At 38.2% G+C, this 21,713-nt stretch overlaps 1 protein-coding gene across 2 annotated transcripts in view; it reads left to right on the top strand.

Annotated features, from left to right (window-relative positions):
• The window catches only part of LOC110344323 (high mobility group nucleosome-binding domain-containing protein 3-like), a 638,706-nt gene that overhangs the window by 535,815 nt on the left and 81,178 nt on the right, over positions 1-21,713 (top strand). For both annotated transcript variants that reach the window (XM_087212223.1, XM_087212224.1), the window contains one exon: positions 10,484-10,596. The gene's annotated coding sequence lies outside the window, so the exon portion shown is untranslated. The remainder of the gene's footprint in view (positions 1-10,483; positions 10,597-21,713) is intronic.

Genomic DNA, 21,713 nt, shown 5'->3' on the forward strand with positions numbered 1-21,713 from the left:
TATTGGTTGATTTCATGATAGCAGCCATTCTTTCTGGAGTGAAGTGGAATCTCAGCGTTGTTTTCATTTGCATCTCTCGAATGACCAGTGAAGTTGAACATTTTTTCATGTATTTATTTGCTCTTTCTACTTCTTTGTGTGAGAAATGTCTGTTCATTTCAGATGCCCATTTTTGGATTGGGTCTTTAAATTGGGGAGGTCTGATCTTTTTAAGTTCTTTATAGATTCAAGATAGTAGTCCTTTGTCTGAGGAAGAGCAGGTGAAGATTTTTTCCCACATTGTGGGTTGTCTCTTCACACTGCTGGTGGTTTCTCTTGCTGTGCAGAAGCTTTTTAATAAGACGAGATCCCATTTGTTGATTATTTGTGCGAGTTCATGAGCAACTGAGGTTTTGTTCATAAAATCTTTTCCTACACCGATGTCTTCAAGGGTTCTACCTAACCTCTGTTCCAACTGGTTCAGAGTTTCTATTTTAATATTTAAATCTTTAATCCATTTTGATTTTAGTTTAGTGCATGGTGAGAGATATAGGTCTAGTTTTAATCTTCGGCAAGTTGAAGCCCAATTTTTCCAGCACCATTTATTAAAGAGGCTATCTTTCCTCCAGTGAGGGTGTTTGTCTCCTTTATCAAAGACGAGATGGCTGAGGGTGTCTGGCGTTGTTTCTGCATCTTCTAATCTGTTCCACTGGCCCTCAAGTCTGTTTCTTTGCCAGTACCATGCTGTTTTTATCACAGTAGCTTTGTAGTATAGTTGCAGGTTGGGGATTGTGATACCCCCTGCCATGTCTCTGTTACCTAGAATTGCTTTTGCTATTCTGGGTCTCTTCTTGCTCCAAATGAATTTTTGGATTGTTTTCTCGAGGTCTATGAAGTATGCTGCTAGGATCTCAATTGGAATTGCATTAAATCTATATAGCAGTTTTGCAAGTATGGCCATTTTCACTCTATTAATCCTTCCTACCCAGGAGCAGGGGATGTCTGTCCATTTTCTGATATCATCTTCAGTTTCTCTTTTCAGAGTGCCATAGTTTTCAGAGAAGAGGTCTCTGATTTCTTTTGTTAGGATGATTCCTAGGTATTTCAGTTTTTTGGATGCCACTGTGAAAGGAATTATCTGCCCTATTTCTCTCTCAGTGGGTCTGTCATTGGTGTAGAGGAAAGCTATTGATTTTTGTGTGTTGACCTTGTAACCAGCTACTTGACTGAATTTGGTTATTAAGTCCAGAAGACTTTTGGTGGAGTTCTTGGGGTCTTCTATATAGAGTATCATGTCATCTGCAAATAATGACAATTTGACTTCTTCATTACCTATCTTTATTCCTTTTATTTCTTTCTCTTGTCTAATTGCCGTGGCTAATGTTTCCAGCACTATATTGAACAAGAGTGGTGATAGTGGACATCCTTGTCTTGTTCCTGATTTTAGTGGGAAGGATTTCAGTTTTTGATGATTTAGTATGATATTGGCTGTTGGTTTTTCATAGATGACTTCTATCAGTTTGAGGTAGAGACCATCTATTCCAATTTTTGTAGGGTTTTTATGATAAATGCATGTTGGATTTTGTCAAATGCTTTTTCTGCATCTATGGAGATAATCATATGGTTTTTGTCCTTGGCTCTATTGGTATAGTGTATTACATTCATTGATTTTCATATGTTGAACCATCCTGCATCCCTGGGATGAATCCCACTTGATCAGGGTGTATGATCTTCTTGATGATCTTCTGCATTCTGTTTGCCAGTATCTTATTAAGGATTTTTGCATCTATGTTCATTAGTGAGATTGGCCTATAGTTCTCTTTTTCAGTTGGGTCTTTCTCTGTTTTGGGGATCAAGGTGATGCTTGCTTCCAGGAATGAATTTGGGAGTATTGCTTCCCTTTCAATTTCATTGAAGAGTTTAAACAATAGTGGCAGCAGTTCCTCTCTAAATGTCTTGTAGAATTCAGCAGTGAAGCCATCAGGGCCTGGGCTTTTCTTAGGTGATAAGTTTTTAATTACATTTTCAATTTCATTGGTTGATATTGGGTTGTTCAGAATTTTTAGGTCTTCTTCATTCAATTTTGGTAATTCATATGTATCTAGGAATCTGTCCATTTCTTCTGTGTTTTCCATCTTATTGGCGTATAGGTTCTGGAAGCAGGTATTGATGATCCTGTGGATTTCTGCTGGGTCTGTTGTCATTTCACCCTTTTCATTCCTAATTGCATGGATTTGGGCCTTTTCTTTCCTTTTTCTGACAAGGTTGGCTAAAGGTTTGTCAATTTTGTTGATTCTTTCGAAGAACCAACTCTTGATTTCATTGATTTTTTGTATCATTCTCTTAGTCTCCATTGCATTGATTTCTCCTCTGATCTTTATAATTTCCTCCCTTGTATGAGCTTTGGGGTTGTCCTGCTCTTCTTTTCCTAGAAGCTTGAGGTTCAGCATCAGGTTGTTTAACTGGGCTCGTTCTGTTTTCCTAATATGCATATTCACTGCTATGAATTTCCCTCATAAGACTGCTTTCATTGTGTCCCATAGATTCCAGTATGTTGTATTGTCATTGTCATTTAATTGAAGGAACTGTCTGATTTCTTCTTTAATTTCCTCTGTGACCCATTGGTTATTCAGAAGTGTGTTGTTCAATTTCCATGTGTTTATGAAATTTTTTGAGTTTCTTTTGCTATGGATCTCCAATTTCATTGCACTATGGTCTGATAATATACAGGGGATAACTTCAATTCCTTTGCACTTACTTAGACATGTTCTATGTGTGAATATGTGGTCTATTTTTGAGAATGCCCCATGTGCAGCTGAGAAGAATGTGTATTCTGATTTTGTGGGGTGGAAGACTCTGTAAACATCTGTTAAGTTCATTTGTTCAAGAGTTCGATTGAGTTCTAGTATTTCATTACTTATTTTTAGTCTAGTTGATCTATCTATTTGTGCCAGTGGGGTGTTGAGGTCCCCCACTACAATTGTATTAGTGCATATATGACTTTTCATGTCCGTTAGTATTTCTTTTATATAGTTGGGTGCACTAGTGTTTGGTACATAGATATTTATGACTGTCATCTCCTCCTCTTGGATTCTTCCCTTTACAAGGATGTAGTGTCCTTCTTCATCTCTCTTAATCAGTGTGGGTTTGAAATCTACTTGATCTGCCAAGAGGATAGCTACTCCTGCTTTTTTGGGGGTTCCTGTTGCATGCAGTATTGTTTTCCACCCTTTAACTTTCAGTCTATGAGTTTCCTTTTGAATTAAGTGTGTTTCTTGTATGCAGCATATTGTTGGATTTTGCTTCTTGACCCATTCTGTCAGTGTATTTCTTTTGATTGGTGAATTGAGACCATTAACGTTGATGGTTATAACTGAGACGTATTGACTTGTCATTGCCATGACTTTTTCTTTTTGTTGGGTTCTCCCCCTTTACATTTAATTTCTTGTCATGCCAGATGGATTCATTCTGTTTTGCTTCCTGGGGTTGTGATCCTCAATGTCTGTTCCTAGGATATTGTGTAAAATTCTTTGGAGTGCTGGTTTGGTATTCACGAAGTTCCTAAGGTGCTCTTTGTCATGAAAGTATCTTATTTCTCCATCCATTTTGAAAGATAGTTTTGCAGGGTACATCAATCTGGGTTGGAGGCTGTTTTCTTTTGGGGCTTGGAATATGTCACTCCAAGCTCTTCTTGCCTTGATGGTTTGTGTTGAGAAGTCTACTGTGATTCTGATGGGCTTTCCTTTGTATGTGATTTGTTTCTTTTCTCTGACTGCTTGGAGAACTTTGTTCTTCTGTTGTGTTTCTGGAAACTTAACAATTATATGCCTATGTGTAGATTTTTTTTGATCAAGGCTATTTGGAGTCCTATATGCCTCACTTGTCTGTATGTCAAGCTCTTTTCCCCTGCTTGGGAAGTTTTCTGCCATTATTTCTGTGAAGAGATTTTTTTATGTCATCTCCACTCTCTCCTGTTTCTTCATTGAGCCCAGTCAGTCTTATGTTGTTCTTTTTTGCATCATCTAGCAGCTGCTGGATTGATTTCTCATGTTCCCTTATAATTTTGAAGCAATTTTTCTTTTCCTGGTCACTAATTGCAATCTTATCTTCTATATCTGAAATTCTGTCCTCACATTGGCTCATTCTGCTGTGTAGACTTTTAATGGAGTTTTTCATGTCCTGGAAATCTATTTGCATCTGTTTCATGGATTCCATTTGTTTCTTATGTTGGGATTGCATCATGTTCCTGAGCTCCTCTCTAGATTTATTAATCATGTCTTTCACTAGGGGCCCAATTTCTCCTGTTATCTGCGAAATTATTTCTGATTTCATTTTTTCCAGATCCCCTTTTGTTGCCAGTTCAGTGGGTCCAGGTGGTTGAATATCAGAGTGTTCCATCTCATTTCCCTTTCGGATGCTGTAGGTGATCTGGAAGTCTGGTTTTGAGACTTATTTTCATGTTTTCTCATTTCGACTGGGGCAGGGGGCTGTCAGCGTCTGCACGGATTACCTCCTCTGATCTGGGTGAGGTGGGGCAGGGGCGGGGAGCAGCGGTAGGGATGGTGACCCAAAAGCCCTTTCCTGTGGGCTGGGAGCAGCGGGAGGGATGGTGGCCCGGAAACCCCTTCCTCTGGACCAGGAGCAGTGGGATGGTGGCTCAGAAGCCCTTCCCTCTGGGCAGGGAACGGTAGGAGGGATGGTGGCCCGGAAGCCCCTTCCTGTGGGCCAGGAGCAGCAGGACACAAGGTGGCCCCAAAGCCCTTTCCTCTGGGCTGGGAGCAGCGGGAGGGATGGTGACTGGGAAGCCCCTTCTACTGGACCAGCAGCAGTGGAACAACGGCTCAGAAGCCCCTACCTCTGGGCCGGGAACAGTGGGACTCAGTACCTTGGTCTGGTGGTCTGGTGTCCTCTGCTTTCTTGTAGTGTGGAATCAGGTGGCTGCCTGTCTGCAGCGGGCTGATTCTGCCTGTGTTCAGCATGACTGGGGCCCTCGGTAGGGTAGGGTGCGGGCAGACCTGCCTGTCTGCAGAGGGGTGATTAGGCATCTTCCGTGCGACTCAGGACCTGTCTGTTTGCAGCGGGCTGATTCGGCGTGTGTTCCGCGCGACTGGGGATATTTTGCATTCTTAATAACTTATTTTGAGGTTACTTCCTTTGTCATCAGTATGTATTCACAATTGCAATTTTTGAAATTTGTGAAAACTTATTTTGTGGCCCAATATATGGTTAGCTTTTCAAAAGCTAACTCACAAACACTCTGAAATTATTTGTCTTCTTTACTGGGAGTACAGTGTTCATTCTGTATTACATTAAATCTACACTTGGCCTTATTAAACTATCTCATATTCTTACTGACTTTTTGATCTACTTTTCTGTCAGTTACTGAGAGAAGTGAATTAAAATAGTCCACTCTGACTGTGGTTTATCTATTTCTCCTCTCAGTTGTTGCTTTAGATCTTTTGAGGCCAGGTGCATATAAGTTAGAATTGCTATTTTTCTTTCTGGTGAATTGAAGTTGTGATCACTATGAAATATTTTTATTTTCCCTAGTAATCTTTTCAACATGAAAACTCTTATTATCTGATTATAATATAGGCCTACTGGCTTCTTTTTGGTTAAAAATTGCACAGGTTATTTTGCTATCCTTTTCCTTTCAATATTTCTGTAGCTTATCTTTCAGAAGTATCAATTATCAACATCAAATAGTTGGGATTTTTAAAATCCAGTCTGACAAATCTTTGTTTTTTTATTTGGAACAGCTGACATATTTACATGTAATACAATGGTTGCTAAATTTGGATTTAAATCTACTATCATACCATAGGCTTTTTATTTTCCTCACTGTTCCACTTTTCAATTTTCATGCTTCTTCCCTGCTTTGGGCAGTTTTTAATGATCTACCTAAATAGAAATTACTATAATATAAAATATACAGTTTAATGAATTTTGACAACAAGTTAAACCCAAGCAACCTTTACCTAAATCAATCTAGGAGCATTTTTGTCACCCCAGAAGGTTCCCCATGTTTCTCTCCAGCAAATCTTCTTACTCCTGTTCCACACTAATCATACATATTTTTCTGCTTTCTATTAACACAGTTCTATTTGTCCTTGAACTTCACTTGAGTGATGCTTTTTTGCAGGTAGCTACTTTCACTTGACATGTTTTTTAAAAAAATTTATTCGTGTTTAGTGTGTACTGATAGCTTGTTTCTACTGCTGAGTGGTTCCCGGGTGTATGACTATATTACAGTATCTTACCCAGTCTCATGTTGATAGACATTTTGGTTGTTCCCATTTTGCAGTTATTATGAGTAAAACTACAATCATCCTTTTTCTGCAAGTATTTTTTTGAACATGTGTTTTTATTTCTATTGGATAAATACTTAGAAGTGTAATTTCTAGGTCATGGGACATGTATATATTTAGTTTTATAAGAGGTTGCCAGTTTTCTAATGTGATTGAACCATTTTTATCAGCATTTATATTCTCGCCAGCAACATATCCTGTTGCTTCACATCCTTATCAATATTTGACATTATGAATCTTTTTAATCCTAACCACTCTACAGGATAAACAGTGATATCTCATTATGGTTTCCATGTGCATATCCCTGGCCACTAATGGTGCTGTCCTGGAGACTGCAATTTTTTTTTTTTTTTGGTACCTGGGATCGAACTCGGGTCCTTGTGCTTGCTCAGCAGGTGGCGAAACCACTGAGTTAAATCCCTGGCCCTGGAGACTGCAATATTGATTATGCCCCAAAGCAGGCTGTGAAGAGTTAACCCCACAATTGTCTTGTTTATAGAAGTGAGTCTGGCTGAAGTCTATGTGCAGAGGTCAGAGTAACACGCACCACATTCCATTCCCAGAACTAAAACTTTCTTAACTAGAAGGATAATGTTCTAATTACAACCATATATTTTGTCTATTCTGTTCCTAATTTAAGAATGCTTTGTCTTGTCTGTTACAAGCCTTGTTTACATTAATTTTCATAAACATTGCACTACTGTGCATCTTCTCAGATAGTACGGCCCTTGCACATAGCTTGCCTTTAATTGATTGAAAATAAAAGTCAGTAGCTTGGACTGGCCAGCACCTTTGTCAGTTGCATCAGCATTGGTCATCCTGGAATCCTGATTTCTGTCTCTTTTAGTTCTGTCTTTTAGTTTTTTTCCTCAGGCCTTCATCGTATACTGGGCAGGAGGCTAGAACCTAACTGCAGGGGTCTCAAGTAGTGCCAACCACATTTTCAAGTGATTACCTACCATTTTTATACCTCCTTTTGCAATATCTGTTCAAGTTTTATGCTTGAATTTTAAATGGGGTTATTTGTCAATTTATTTTTGAGTTGTGAAATACTTAATAGATTCTATATGCAAATTCTTTGTCATACATACATGTGGTACAAATAGTTTCTCCTAGTCTGTGGCTTGCTTTATGTCTTCTTGATGGTGTCTTTTGATTAACAAAAAGAGAATGTCTTATTTATCACTTTCTTTTGTGTTTTGTCTAAGAAAATATCTGAAAAATTACAAAAATACTTTCCTTTAGAAGCTTTATAGTTTTAACTTTATATTAAACCCATGAGCCAACTCAAATTAGTTTTTGCATATTATACAAATTAAGTTTTATGTTATGGGTAAATGTTATAGGATTTTTTTTATGGAACATCATCCCAGTATCAAATGCTAATACATTTGTCAAAGATTAATTAAATGTAAAAGTGTGAGTCTATTTCTGGAGCCTTTACATCAATTTCCTTGTATAATCCAACACCAACATCACCTTGTCTTGACTACTATATCTTCATCTTGGAGATCATTTATTGTAGAATACTGTAATTTAAATCTTGGAAACTAAGCTAAGTCTGGTAAGTCTACTCCCATTTAAGAAATGGAGTCTATACCTCCATCCCTTGAATTGGCGTGGGCCTGTAATTATTTTGAATATGACAAAATAGTAGAATATGGCAAATATGTTTCCATGTAATTTCAGAGACCTAGGTCAGAAGGAACTTTGAAGCTTCTGCCCTGGTCTCATGGAATGCCACTCTAGAGTGAGCAACACAAAAGCAGTCTAACTATTCTGATATCACCATATGTGGCTAGCAGAGAGGCTCTGTGTAGGGAGATGCACAGCCAGCCACAGATACTCTAGTTACTCCTGTTTCTTCTGCAGTCATGTGACCAAAGTAGTCCTCAGCTGACTCCAAACCTATCTGACTGTAACTGTGAAAGACCCTGAGCAAGGACAACCTAGCTAAGCTCATGCCATCCACAGAACCGTAAAAGATATTTGTTGTTGGAAGCAACTAAGTTTTACCTTAACTTGCAGCATAGAAATAAATAATTAGAACAGTGGAGTAGAAGAAAAGAACCTAAATTTTGAGGGTCAGAACTGTGTTCAAATTTTGCATGTGATAATGTGCAGACACCTATCCAATTACCTTCTGAGGGCTAAGTAACTTGTGCACAATTTATTTCAATGTTCATTTTTTTAAAGCACCCTCTGAGGACAGGGTACATCCTTAGAAGCAATATCCTTAAGTATATCCTTAGACAGCAATATGAATACAACACAACTCCTCCTCTCAAAAAACCCACATATCAGTGGAAGAAAATAGAAATGTTCAATACAAAGATAGCTGATAAAATTACTTTCTGTTAGTAGCAGTTGCTGTTTGGCAAACTTTAAGAAAATCAGTTTTGCTAATTTGGATCCAGACAAAAGTGATACATGCAAACCATCAACTAATGAGTATGTCATAGTGTATTCAACGTGCCCTTTACACTGGCTACTAGGAAGGTTAGAATTGAAAGTAAATTTTAACTGTCATTGTTTCTAATGTGTCCTTTCTCCTCCTTCAGCATGATTTTCAATTTTTCTTTTCTAATTTAAGAGTGTTTTATTATGTCTTAAATTCTTTTAAGGACAAAGGATGAAATTAAGAATAAAATATGTACTAAATCAATTCAAGTTGAAAGCATAGCTAGACATCAGAGTTATTCCTTTCTTGTTTTTGTGCTTGAGACAGTCTCTGCTGAAAACATATCTTTACTACAACCACCCATATATAGCCATGGGTATTAGTGCTACTACCAGCAATAACTATCTTTGGTGTTTACGGAGTACTGTGTGGCAGGCACTGTGATAAGAGCTTAAATGAGCCATCTTGTATCATTTTTGTAATAATCCTGTAAGTACTGTTATTATCTCACTTTGATAGACGAGGAAGCTGGAAATTGGAGAGGTGATGTTGCTTACCCTAGGTAATATTGTGGCTCGTAAATATCAGAGGGAGTTCCACCTGTAATACTTAGATTTCTGTTACTGTAACAAAATACTCAAGTAAAAGAACTTAAATGAGGAGCGCTTTATTTTGGCTAATGATTTCAGAGGGTTCAGTTAGGGTTGGCTTGTTCCATTACTATGAGCCAGAGGTCAGGCAGAACATCATAACGGAAGGGTATTGTGAAAGAAAGCTGTTCATCTTCTCACCCAGGAATTAGTGTGAGAGAAAAGGCAGCCTGAGACATAGGTATGGAGAACAAAAAGATACCCTTCAAAGCCATGCCCCCAGTGACATGCTTTATCCAAATAGGTCCCACCTCCTAATAAGCCCATTCAACTAATGAATTCATCAGTGAATTAATCTACTTTATAAAGTTAGAGCCCTCACAATCCAATCACTTCCCAAAACCCCATAAGCTGGCAACCAGGCCTTCAACATAATGAACCATTTGGGGACATTCTGTGTTTCCCAATAACATACACCATAGGCCACATACTTCCACATTAAGTGTCTGGTGCACTTGAATCCAGGGAAATAGTAGTGTGATGGACTTTGATGATGGCTCAACCTTTTTTATTTAAAGAAGGCCCAGGGATCATTAGGCTCTTGTATAGAATGAGCTAAACAAGGTATTCTTCATACTTACCATTCCCTGTACAGAGAATCCCATCTGTGTAAACATTTGTATTCACTGATGCTTAATCCAAGGTAGGTATTCACACAACAGGCTGTGTTTTTCTTCATAGTGACCAGAGGAAAACAGAGGAAAGAAATTAAACTCTGGAAATTCTTTCAAAATGTTTGAAAAGTAGTAACAATGTTGAATGCACATTTTCCTGGCATCATTAAAACTTCAGTCCTTAAAAACCCAGAAGAATATATTTCTAATACAGAAAATAAAGACAGTGTAGCGGGCAAGAGGGGGAGATATTTTCTCAGAAGCAAAAGGAAACTAACAGGTATTCAGCATCAGTATGTGCCAATCTTTTTACATATTGTTATGGTTTGGAACTTAGGTGTTCCCTGAAAGCTGGTTATTGAAGGCTTGGTGGCTAGTGCAGCACTATTCTGAGGCAGGTACTTTGGGAGGTGATTGGATCACAAAGGCTCTGACTTTGTGAATGGATTAATTCACTTATGGACTAATTCACTATGGGCATCAGGAGAGGATCTTTGTTACAAAAGCAAGCTCTCTTTCTTTTCTTCCTAGCCTCAATGAGCCAAGCAGCTTTCCTCCATCACACCCTTTCACCATGATGTTCTCCCTTGCCTCAAATTTAAGAGAAACTGGTCAAGTGACCATGTAGTGAAATCTCAGGAAAGGTGAGTCAAAGTAAAATTTTCCTTCTTTAAATGGATTTTTCTTAGGTATTTTGTCACAGTGATACAAAGTTGATAAACTTAATTTTCCCTCATTAATGATGAGAAGTAGGCATTATGGTGGAGTAAGACTAGAGTCTCTGGAGTCCTGAAGCTTCCATCGCTGAGTAGCAACATTGGCAGATTGTATATATTCTCTTGGCCTCAGTTTCCTCATAAAATTATAGTACTTGTCTCAGAATGTTTCTGTGGAGATAAATTAAGATAATAAAATAGCATTTTGTAGGGTCACAATAAAATGTTCAGTACTATAATTATTATGTCAGATGCGAAACCTCCATAGACAGAATGTGGTGTCCTTGCACTTGGTTTGGTGAGTAGGGAAGGAGAGGCTGAAGAAATGTAGGGCACAGGTAGGAGGGGCAAAGTTTGAGAGGGGTGGGGGATGGTGCAGCTGGAAATGCTAGGGTCCTAGATGGTTGAATATGAAAAATTCATATTCAAAATAAAAATGACTTTGGTGACATTTAATAGTGGTATTCTTTTATAAAAAATCTGTATTTGTGAAAATAAATTATATGTGTGTCAGTCCTATAGCAGCTTCACCTAGAATTTGTGCTGATTTTGCCTGTGATTAGTTGAAATGTTATTAATTTGATATTGTGTACCAATTCAAATTTTAGAACTACAAATTTGTTATGGGCTCTTTTTGTTATTATTCTCAACTGTCACCAAGAAACAACTGAGCTAACTCAGTGTTTAATTATGTATCTGGTTATTTGGGTGTTTAATGGTGGAATAGAACTGACATGGGTGTCTAGGTCTTCATCTAGTTCCTAGGGGCAAGGATGATTCTAGTTCCTGTGGGAACTTCTGGTCCTTATTTCCTTGGTTAATGTCCAAGTGGAAGACATCAGCCTTCTCCTCCGCATTGCAGGAATAAATGTAACAAGAACTGGCTGGAGTGTGAGTATAAATATGAACTCCATGATACTTGCCCATCCCCAGCTGTTTAAATGTGCACGGGTCTCTTCCCTCTTCAGTTTGTTCCTCTGTCTGTAAAACAAAAAAGGTTAGAATCCTTGAATTAACATGTTTCTCCAAACTCTGCAACTTAGGACTTCTGTGTTCATTTCAGAAGAGTCTATCCTAGTCTGTCAAGCTGCCTACTCTATCAGGTGAATTTGGAAGTGCCTCCCAAAGGAGAACATGTGACTCAGAGAAAGAGACAGCTGGGACAAAGGAAGAGAGTGAAGTGCAGAAGGCATCAGAGCAAAACACCCCAAGGTCTTGGGAGGAATGTTGGATCATCTCAGGGCAAGAGAAATGGCTTGGATATGAATAACAATGAGTACAAGAGGCCAAGGTGGCCATTTATTAGAAGGCAGAAGTGAGGTGGTGAAGAGATGTAGACATGGACTCTATGTGTAGGTTCATGATCAGCATGACCTTGAGCAAGAGACTTATCTCCAGGCCTCCATTTCCTTTCACATAAAATGAAACATGTGACATTCCAACTTACAACCCAGGAGCAAGAAGGGCTACTGTGACATGTAAACAAGATGATTTAACTGGGTCAAGTGCACCTGGTTGCTGTGAACTTTTAACAGATAGTTGCTGTTTTTGTTATTTGGCCAGAAAAAAACTCATGCCAGTAGTGAGGAAGATATTGAAACTAAGACTGAAGGTTTACAGAAGAATCTAGGGAATCTTAGGATTGCAAATTCACTAGATTTGGGCTCCCAAGGGGTAGATAGAGGGTTTCAAGGGGCAAAACCAAAGCTTGTGATAACTGCTTAAGATTCTAAGACCCCAGAGGTTTTAGGAGGGATCAGAAACTGAATTTTCTTCCACACGGTGTTTGGAGGACATGAGTAGGGGTGAAGTCAGATTTATTTTAACTTAAAGAGCATGAAACAGTGTGAATGTCTTGCACACCTGAATTTGCAAAGTAAGACTCATGCTCTTATATCTGAATTTCCAACATATGGTGTTATTGCATGTGGAGGGAAAAAATAAATCTAGAAATGATGAAACTTCAAAGAGGAATAAAATTTTAGTCAGAGTTTCATACAAGGAGAGATGAAGATCTCAAATCTCTTACAATTATCTACATGGCCCGTGTACCTCCATCTTTCCTATGTGATTTTTGGGTCCTCTGGTTTGGAAGGTTGAGGCTTTGGAAGAACAGAATTTTTTCTCACTAGAGCAAGAGGCTGTGCTCCACACTGTGCTTGCTCACAGAATGGGATGAATATTTCCCCAGTGCTCAAGCTCACCTAGGCAATCTTCCTAGCCACCTGAGCTGGGCTGATGTTACTGATGTTACTTTAATTACTCTCTGATCTTGGCAAACAAAGAAACAGCCCAAGCTCTCCAGGAGGGTTCTGAGTCTATGAGTGCAAAGAAGAAGGCTGTTTGGATGATAGAGAACAGCGAAGGGCTGGAATTAAAAAGAAATTGAAAATGGTGAGACCTTTATAGTAAAAGAAGGAACCATAGTTCAGAGGAAGAGAGGAACAGATCAGGACAAAGAAAAGGTTACTTCCCAGGGAGACATGGAAAGAAGGACTATGGATAAAGAGTAACCTACTGTGGTGCTAGAGAAGCTGCTTAAAAACTAAAACATTATCTTAGTAACAAGTGCCTTCATTGAGAATCCTCTAGGTACCAGGAGAACATGACACAGACCTTTTGTCCTGAAGGTCACCTCTCTTTGGTGACTTTCAGACTGTGCTGTGCAGGTAACTGAGGTTCCCTGTAGCTATCGTAGGGGTTCTTGTGAAGTGAGGGAGAAAGTGAAAAGGTAAGTTCTAGGAGTACAAGATGGTGCAGTGAGCTACTGACCAATATTTAGATTTTATATACGTTTGAATTGAGGAAAATGCTTAAGTAATTTTTAGAAAAATCTTGTCGATTTTAAGACTGGTCTGGTGCTCTGGACATGTGATAACATGCAGGAAAAAAGCTTTCTCATGAAATATTCCAAGTAGCTGTAAACTGACACTCAATAGGATAATGAATGGCCAACCTCTGAGGCCTGGGGCACTGCCAGCTGGTATGTGGACTCATAAAGCACTGAGAACCCATTATGCTGCTATGCAATCGGCTCTTCTCCAAAGCAGGTCAGAGTTTCCTCTCTTGAGACAGTAAGAAACAGTGCCAGAGACAAGGGCACAACTACCCATGATGGAGCCTTTGCTACAACTCTGGACAATCCCCAAAACTCTTTCCTTCCTGTCCACATATTTAATTAAGTACCTTGTGACAATTTCTCCAGGTTTGTCACCCACTTCCTTTTATGCTCTTGACACTGCAGTAGCATCAGACTCACACATTGCCATCTTTAAATTAATTAATTAATTAACTCAGTTATTTCTTTGCATATTTATTTGCTCCTGGTCTCTCTAGCTAGAATTTCCTTTGCTTATTTGGTTCTCCTAGAAGCATCAGTTTATTCCAGCTCAGACCCTGCCTTCTCCAAGATTTCCATTTTCCTTTATATAGAGTTACTCTTCTGGGGAGGGCGTGTACATGCGTGTGTGTACTATGTGAAAGGTAAGGCACACATTTTTTTCAAAATTTAATTTTATTGGTAAATTTTAGGGATACAGTATAATGACATTCATCATTGGAAATTTGCACCTTTACAAAATCTCTCTTGGTTCTTATTTTTTCCCCCTTCCCCTGCCCTGCCTTCAACCCCTCCATCCCTCCCTATTTACTAAGACTTTGTTTCCATTTTTTCATTTTCTCATATTAATTCCATACCCTTCTTTCTTTTCCCGTACTCTTCCCACTTCCCAATCCCCTTTGCCCCTTTTCTTCCTATTTCACATTATCTATTATACCTTTTAGTCCTTATTTACACTTTCAGTTTCTCACACGAGAGAAACTATTTGGTATTTACACACATGTGTCCTATTTATTTCACTTAAGAGTATCACCTCAATGTGCATCCATTTAGCTATAAATGTCTCTAATTTCTCATGTTTTATGGCTGTGTACTACTCCATTTTATTTAAAAATCCACATTTTCTTGATCCAGTCTCCAGTTGATAGGCATTTGGGCTGTTTCCAAGTTGTAGCTATCACAAACTGTGCTGCTATGAACATGGGTGCGCATATATCACTGTGGTATGATTCTTTTAATTCTTTGGAGAAGATCCCAGGCAGGGGGATAGCAGGGTCAAATGGGACTTCCAGTCCTAGTTCTTTGAGGTATCTTCAAACTGATTTCCACAGTGGTTTCAGCAGTCGACACTCTCACCAGCAGTGGAGCAGGGCTCCTCTTTCCCCACAGCCCCGCCAGTATTTATTATTGGTTGACTGCATGATAGCAGCCATTCTTTCTGGGGTAAGGTGGAATCTCAACATTGTTTTCATTTGCATCTCTCAAATGACCAGTGATGTTGAACATTTTTTCATATGTTTATTTGTTATTCTACTTCTTTGTGTGAGAAATGTCTGTTCATTTCAGATGCCCATTTTTGGATTGGGTCTTTAAATTTGAGAGGTCTGATTTTTTTAAGTTTTTTATACATTCTAGACAGGAGACCATCTGAGGAACAGCAGGTGAAGATTTTTTCCCACATTGTGGGTTGTCCCTTCACTCTGTTGGTGGTTTCTCTTGCTGTGCAGAAGCTTTTTAATAAGAAGAGATCCCACTTGATGATTGTTTGTTCTAGTTCACGGGCAACTGAGGTTTTGTTTATAAAATCTTTTCCTACACCAATGTCTTCAAGAGTTCTACCTAACCTCTGTTCCAGCTGGTTCAGTGTTTCTATTTTAAAATTTAGATCTTTAATCCATTTCGATTTTAGTTGAGTGCATGGTGAGAGATATAGGTCTAGTTTTAATCTTTGACAAGTTGAAACCCAATTTTTCCAATTTTTCCCATTTCTTAAAAAGGCTATCTTTCTTCCAGTGAGGGTGTTTGGCTTCTTTGTCAAAGATGAGGTGGCTGCTTGTGTCTGGAGTTGTTTCTGCATTTTTTAAATCTGTTCCACTGGTCCTCAGGTCTGTTTCTTTGCCAGTACCATGGTGTTTTTATCACAGTAGCTTTGTATTATAGTTTCAAGTTGGGGGTTGGGATACCCCCTGCCATGTCTCTGTTACCTAGAATTGCTTTGCTATTCTGGGTCTCTTCTTGTTACAAATGAATTTTTGGATTGTTTTCTCAAAGTCTGTGAAGTCTGCTGCTGGGATTTCAATTGGTATTGCATTGAACCTATATAGCAGTTTTGGAAGTATGGCCATTTTCACTATGTTGATCCTTCCTACCCAAGAGGAGGGGATGTCTTTCCATTTTCTTTTTTTTTTCTTAAATTCTTTTATTGGTACATTTTAGGTATACAATACCTTTACATTTATCATTGGGTGCTTGTACCTGTCCATGGTGTATCTTGATTCTTATGTTTTCCCCATTCTCTGTGCTCCCTTCACCCCCTCCACCCTTCCCTATTTACAAAGACTTTGTTTCCATTTTTTCCTTTTCTCATAATTTTTCCTTTACCTTCTTTCCTTTCCCCTTCCTCTCCCATTAGACCCCTTTAGACCTTTTCTACCTATTTCAAATTATCAGTTATTCATTTTAATCGTTTAAATCCTCATTTACACTTTCAGTTTCTCACACGAGAGAAACTATTCGGTCTGATATCCTCTTCAATCTCTCTTTTCAGAGTGCTATAGTTTTCAGAGAAGAGGTCTTTGATTTCTTTCTTTAGGTTGATTCCTAGGTATTTCAGTTTTTTGGATGCTATTTTGAAAGGAATTGTTTGCCCTACTTCTCTCTGAGTCTGTTGTTTGTGTAGAGGAAAGGTATTGATTTTTGTGTGTTGACCTTGTAACCAGCTACTTGACTGAATTTGGTTATTAAGTCTAGAAGACTTTTGGTGGAGTTCTTGGGGTCTTCTATATAGAGTATCATGTCATTTGCAAATAATGACAATTTGAATTCTTCATTTCTTATCTTTATTCTTTTTATTTCTTTCTCTTGTCTAATTGCTGTGGGTAATGTTTCCAAAAGTATATTGAACAGGAGTGGTGATAGTGGACATCCTTGTCTTGTTCCTGATTTTAATGTAAAGGATTTGAGTTTTTGACCATTTAGTATGATATTGGCTGTTGGTTTTCCAAAGATGACTTTTATCAGATTGAGGTAGAGACAGTTTGTTCGAATTTTTTTTTTTTTTTTTTTTTTTTTTTTTTTTGTTACCGGGGATGGAACTCGAGTTCTTGAGCTTGCACAGCAGGCAGTGAAACCACTAAGCTAAATCCCCGGCCCCTCGAATTTTTTGTGGGGTTTTTCTCATAAATGCTTGTTGGATTTTGTCAAATGCTTTTTCTGCATCTATTGAGATGATCATATGGTTTTTGTCCTTGGCTCTATTGATATAGTGTATTACATTGATTGATTTGCGTATGTTGAACCATCCCTGCATCCCTGGGATGAATCCCACTTGGTCAGGATGTATGATCTTCTTGATGATCTTCTGCATTCGATTTGCCAGTATCTTAGTAAGGATTTTTGGATCTATGTTCATTAGTGAGATTGGCCTTTAGTTCTCTTTTTCGATTGGCTCTTTCTCTGCTTTGGGGATCAAGGTGATGCTTGCTTCCAGGAATGAATTTGGGAGTATTGCTTCCCTTTCAATTTCATTGAAGAGTTTAAACAGTAGTGGCAGCAGTTCCTCTCTAAATGTCTTGTAGAATTCAGCAGTGAAGCCATAGGACTGAGGCTTTTCTTAGTAAGTTTTTAATTATGTTTTCAATTTCATTGATTGATATTGGGTCATTTAGAATTTTTACATCTTCTTTGTTCAACTTTGGTAATTCATATGTATCTAGGAATCTGTCCATTTCTTCGGTGTTTTCCATCTTATTGGCATATAGTTCCTCAAAGTAAGTATTGATGATCCCCTGGATTTCTGCTGGGTCCATTGTAATTTCATCCTTTTTATTTCTAATTGCATGGTTTTGTACTTTTTCTTTCCTTTTTCTGATAAGGTTGCTAAGGCTTTGTCAATTTTGTTTATTCTTTCGAAGAACCAACTCTTGGCTTCATGGATTTTTTGTATCCTTCTCTTTGTCTCCATTTCATTGATTTCTGCTCTGATCTTTATAATTTCCTCCCTTGTATGAGCTTTGGGTTTGTCCTGCTCTTCTTTTTCTAGAAGCTTGAGGTTCAGCATCAAGTTGTTTAATTCGGCTCACTCTGTTTTCCTAATATGAGTATTCACTGCTATGAATTTCCCTCCTTAAACTGCTTTCATTGTGTCCCATAGATTCTGATATGTTGTATGTCATTGTCATTTAATTGTAGGAACTCTCTGATTTCTTCTTTAATTTCCTCTGTGACCCATTGGTTATTCAGAAGTGTGTTGTTCAATTTCCATGTGTTTATGTAGTTTTTGCAGTTTCTTTTGCTATGGATCTCCAATTTCATCGCACTATGGTCAGATAATAGACAGGGGACACCTTTAATTTCTTTGTATTTACTTAAACATGTTCTATGAGCAAGTATGTGGTCTATTTTGGAGAATGACCTGTGTGCAGCTGAAAAGAATGTGTAGAGTCATTTTGTGGGATGGAACACTCTGTAAACATGTGTTAAGTTCATTTGTTCAAGAGTTTAATTGAGTTCTGGTATTTCATTGCTTGTTTTTCATCTAGTTGATCTGTCTGTTTGTGACAGTGGGGTATTGATGTCCCCCACTGCTATTGTATTAGTGCTTATGTAATTTTTTTATGTCCACTAGTATTAGTTTTATATATTGGGGTGTGCTAGTGTTTTGTGCATATATATTTATGATTGTCATCTCTGTCTCTTGGATTGTTCCCTTTACAAGGATATAGTGTCCTTCCTTGTCTCTCTTAATCAGTGTTGGTTTGAAATCCACTTGATCTGCAAGGAGGATAGCTACTCCTGCTTTTTTTCAGGTTCCTGTCACACGGAGTATTGTTTTATGCCCTTTAACTTTCAGTCTATTAGTTTCTTTTTGAATCGTGTGGTTCTTGTATGCAGCATATTGTTAGATCTTGCTTCTTGACCCATTCTGCCAGTCTATTTCTTTTGATTGGTGAATTGAGACCATTAACATTGATGGTTATAACTGATATGTATTGACTTATCATTGTCATGAATTTTTCTTTTTGTTGGATTCTCCTCCTTTGTATTTAAGTTCCTGTTGTGCCCAAGGTATTCATTCTGCTATGCTTCCTTGGGTTGTGATCCTCATTGTCTTTTCCTAGGATATTGTCTAAAATGTTTTGGAGTTCTGGTTTGGTATTCATGACGTTCCTAAGGTGCTCTTTGTCATGAAAGTATCTTATTTCTCCATCAATTTTGAAAGATAGTTTTGCAAGGTACATTAATCTGGGTTGGATTCTCTTTTCCTTTAGGGCTTGGAATACATCACTCCAAGCTCTTCTTGCCTTGAGGGTTTGTGTTGAGATGTCTGCTGTGATTCTGATGGGCTTTCCTTTGTATGTGATTTGTTTCTTTTCTCTAACTGCTTATAGAATTTTGTTCTTCTGTTGAGTTTCTGGAATCTTAACAATTATATACCTATGTGTAGATTTTTTTTTGATCAAGGCTAGTTGGAGTCTTATATGCCTCACTTATCTGTATGTCAAGCTCTTTTCCCCTACTTGGAAAGTTTTCTGCCATCACTTCTGTGAACAGTTTTTTTATGTCATCTGCACTCTCTCCTCTTTCTTCATTAATTCTGATCAGCCTTACATTATTCTTCTTTGCATCATCTAGCAACTGCTGGATTGATTTCTCATGGTCCCTTACAATTTAAAAAATTTTTTTCTTTTCCTGTTCACTAATGCAGTCTTATCTTCTATATCTGAAATTGTGTCCTCACATTGGCTAATTCTGCTGCATACATTTTCAGTGGAGTTTTTAATGTCCTGGAAATCTGTTTGCATCTGTTTAATGGATTCCATTTGTTTCCTATGTTGGGATTCCATCATGTTCCTCAGCTCCTCTATTTTTTTTATCTGTGTCCTCTCTAGGTTTATTAATTATGTCTTGCACTATGGTCACAATCACTGCTCTTATCTGAGAAATTATTTCTGATTTCATTTTTCCAGAACCTCTGTTGTTGCCAGTTCAGGGTGTCCAGGTGGTTGAGTATCAGTGTTCCTTCTCATTTCCCTTTGGGGTTACTGTAGGTGATCTGGAAGTCTGGTTTTGAGGCTTGTTTACATGTCTTCTCATTTCAATGTGGAGGATGCTGCTGGTGCCTGTGCTGGGAGTGGTAGTATTGCGGCCTGGCCTGGAAGCTTCTTCCTATGTGCTGGGAACCATGCTACCTAAGGTACATTTTTAAATTTTTAGTTAAAAATGTATTTTTAATTGGTAAATAATTGTTATATAATTATGGGGTACTATATAGTGTATGCAATGTATGCTCAAATTATTAAATTTATCAACAAATCTATAATGCATATACTTATTTTTGTAGTGAAAATATTTAAAATCTATTATTTTACAATTTTGATATGTATAATGCATAATTATTTATTATGGTCACCATTCTGTGCAATGAACATAATTTGTGGCTCTTAAGGTTCTATTTCTTTGTTTTGAACTAAATTCTACTTTGTGTTTCTTACTTGACTATCAGCAGGAATCTCTATAGCCTTTAAAATCTGGTGAAGTTAATTTATCCTCAGGTTCCATGATGTATAGAAAACTAATCATGCCAAATGCTTGCTGATTCCTGCAGGGAGGGGAGAGAGAAGTGAATTGTGATACCATGATGACTCCAACATTAGCCTTCAACATCACCTTAACTTACTGCATTTGTATATATTCTAACCTTCTTGTGTATGAAATTTCAGGTTACAGGCATTGAACTAAACTCAGAACTCAACACTCTTCTGCCATTTCCATAGGATGTAGCATATGAAACCCTAGAAAAGACAAATTGCATGTATAATGGCAGAAGGCTGACCAATGGCTGCCTCAGGCTAGAGGCAGGAGGGGTGGTTTTTTTTTTGGTACTAGGGATCGAACGTGGAACCTTGCACTTTTGAGGCAGGCAGCAGAACCACTGAGCTAAATCCCCGGCCCTATGATCTATATCTTAATTGTGGTAATGGTTACACAAGCATAAAAAATTATCAGAAGTCACTCGTGTACATTTTAGATGGATGCATTTTGTTGCATACAAGTTATATCTTAATAAAGGTGATGTTTTCAAAATCAGCTTTTGCAAAAGAGTTCCCTGACTTTCCAAACAGACTTCAGCACTATCTCTTCAGAGGTTCCAGAGGCTCCTATGTCTGGTACACAAGAATTGTACTGCTGTAATTATCTAGTTAGTTGTCTGTTTCCCATAGTATTCTATGAGGCTCTGGAACTATGTACTTATAAGATCTAGTGGAGTGCCTAGTACATAGTAAGCACTATGTGTGAGTGGGTGACAAAAAGACTAAAACACTGCCGACAATGCCCTGAGAGATTCCAAAAGTTGAGAGGCTCTGGACATCAGAACAGAGGAAAAAACATAGTAAATCTGAATCCAGTGTCCTCCCTTGGATACTGAGCATCATCTGCAACCTCATATTGCCTACCAGATATCTAATTAAAAGATGCACATATGCCCTTGTGAGTGCGTACATTGTGTGTGTGAGTGTGTATGTGTGTTCTTTTGCATTATGTGTGAATGTGCCTTTCTGTCTATCTACAAAACATAAATTCAAAAGTATTTCTGATATTTTCCTACAATTACTCCAATGCCAGAATAGGCCCTAATTATTTCCAGTGTTTTTGGTTTTGTAGTCTGTGCCAGATCTTCCTTGCCCAATCTAAAACAGGATACTGGACACAAGAGTAGATGTCATAGTCCTCAGATTTGGCTCTCCAAGAAACATCCACAGGCTAAAATGGGGTTGGAAGAAAAATTCAGAATGAGTAAACATCTAGCCAGTAGGAGTTTCTGGTGCACCTCTATAACCTGAGTTTGTGCTCAGATTTTTGCTTAGTTTTCTTGGCCAAAGACACTTTCTCCTGGTATAGCCCAGAAGACTGATGCACTGAGAGTCTCTGAATTTACGGCCTGTGAATCCCAGGACTTCAGGTGAAGGAGTAATGACAAAGCGGA

This window comes from Heterocephalus glaber, unplaced genomic scaffold, assembly GCF_053883595.1.
Source record: "Heterocephalus glaber isolate CG9 unplaced genomic scaffold, H.glaber_assembly_v1.0 deba00001429, whole genome shotgun sequence".
NCBI classification, from domain to species: Eukaryota; Metazoa; Chordata; class Mammalia; order Rodentia; family Bathyergidae; genus Heterocephalus; species Heterocephalus glaber.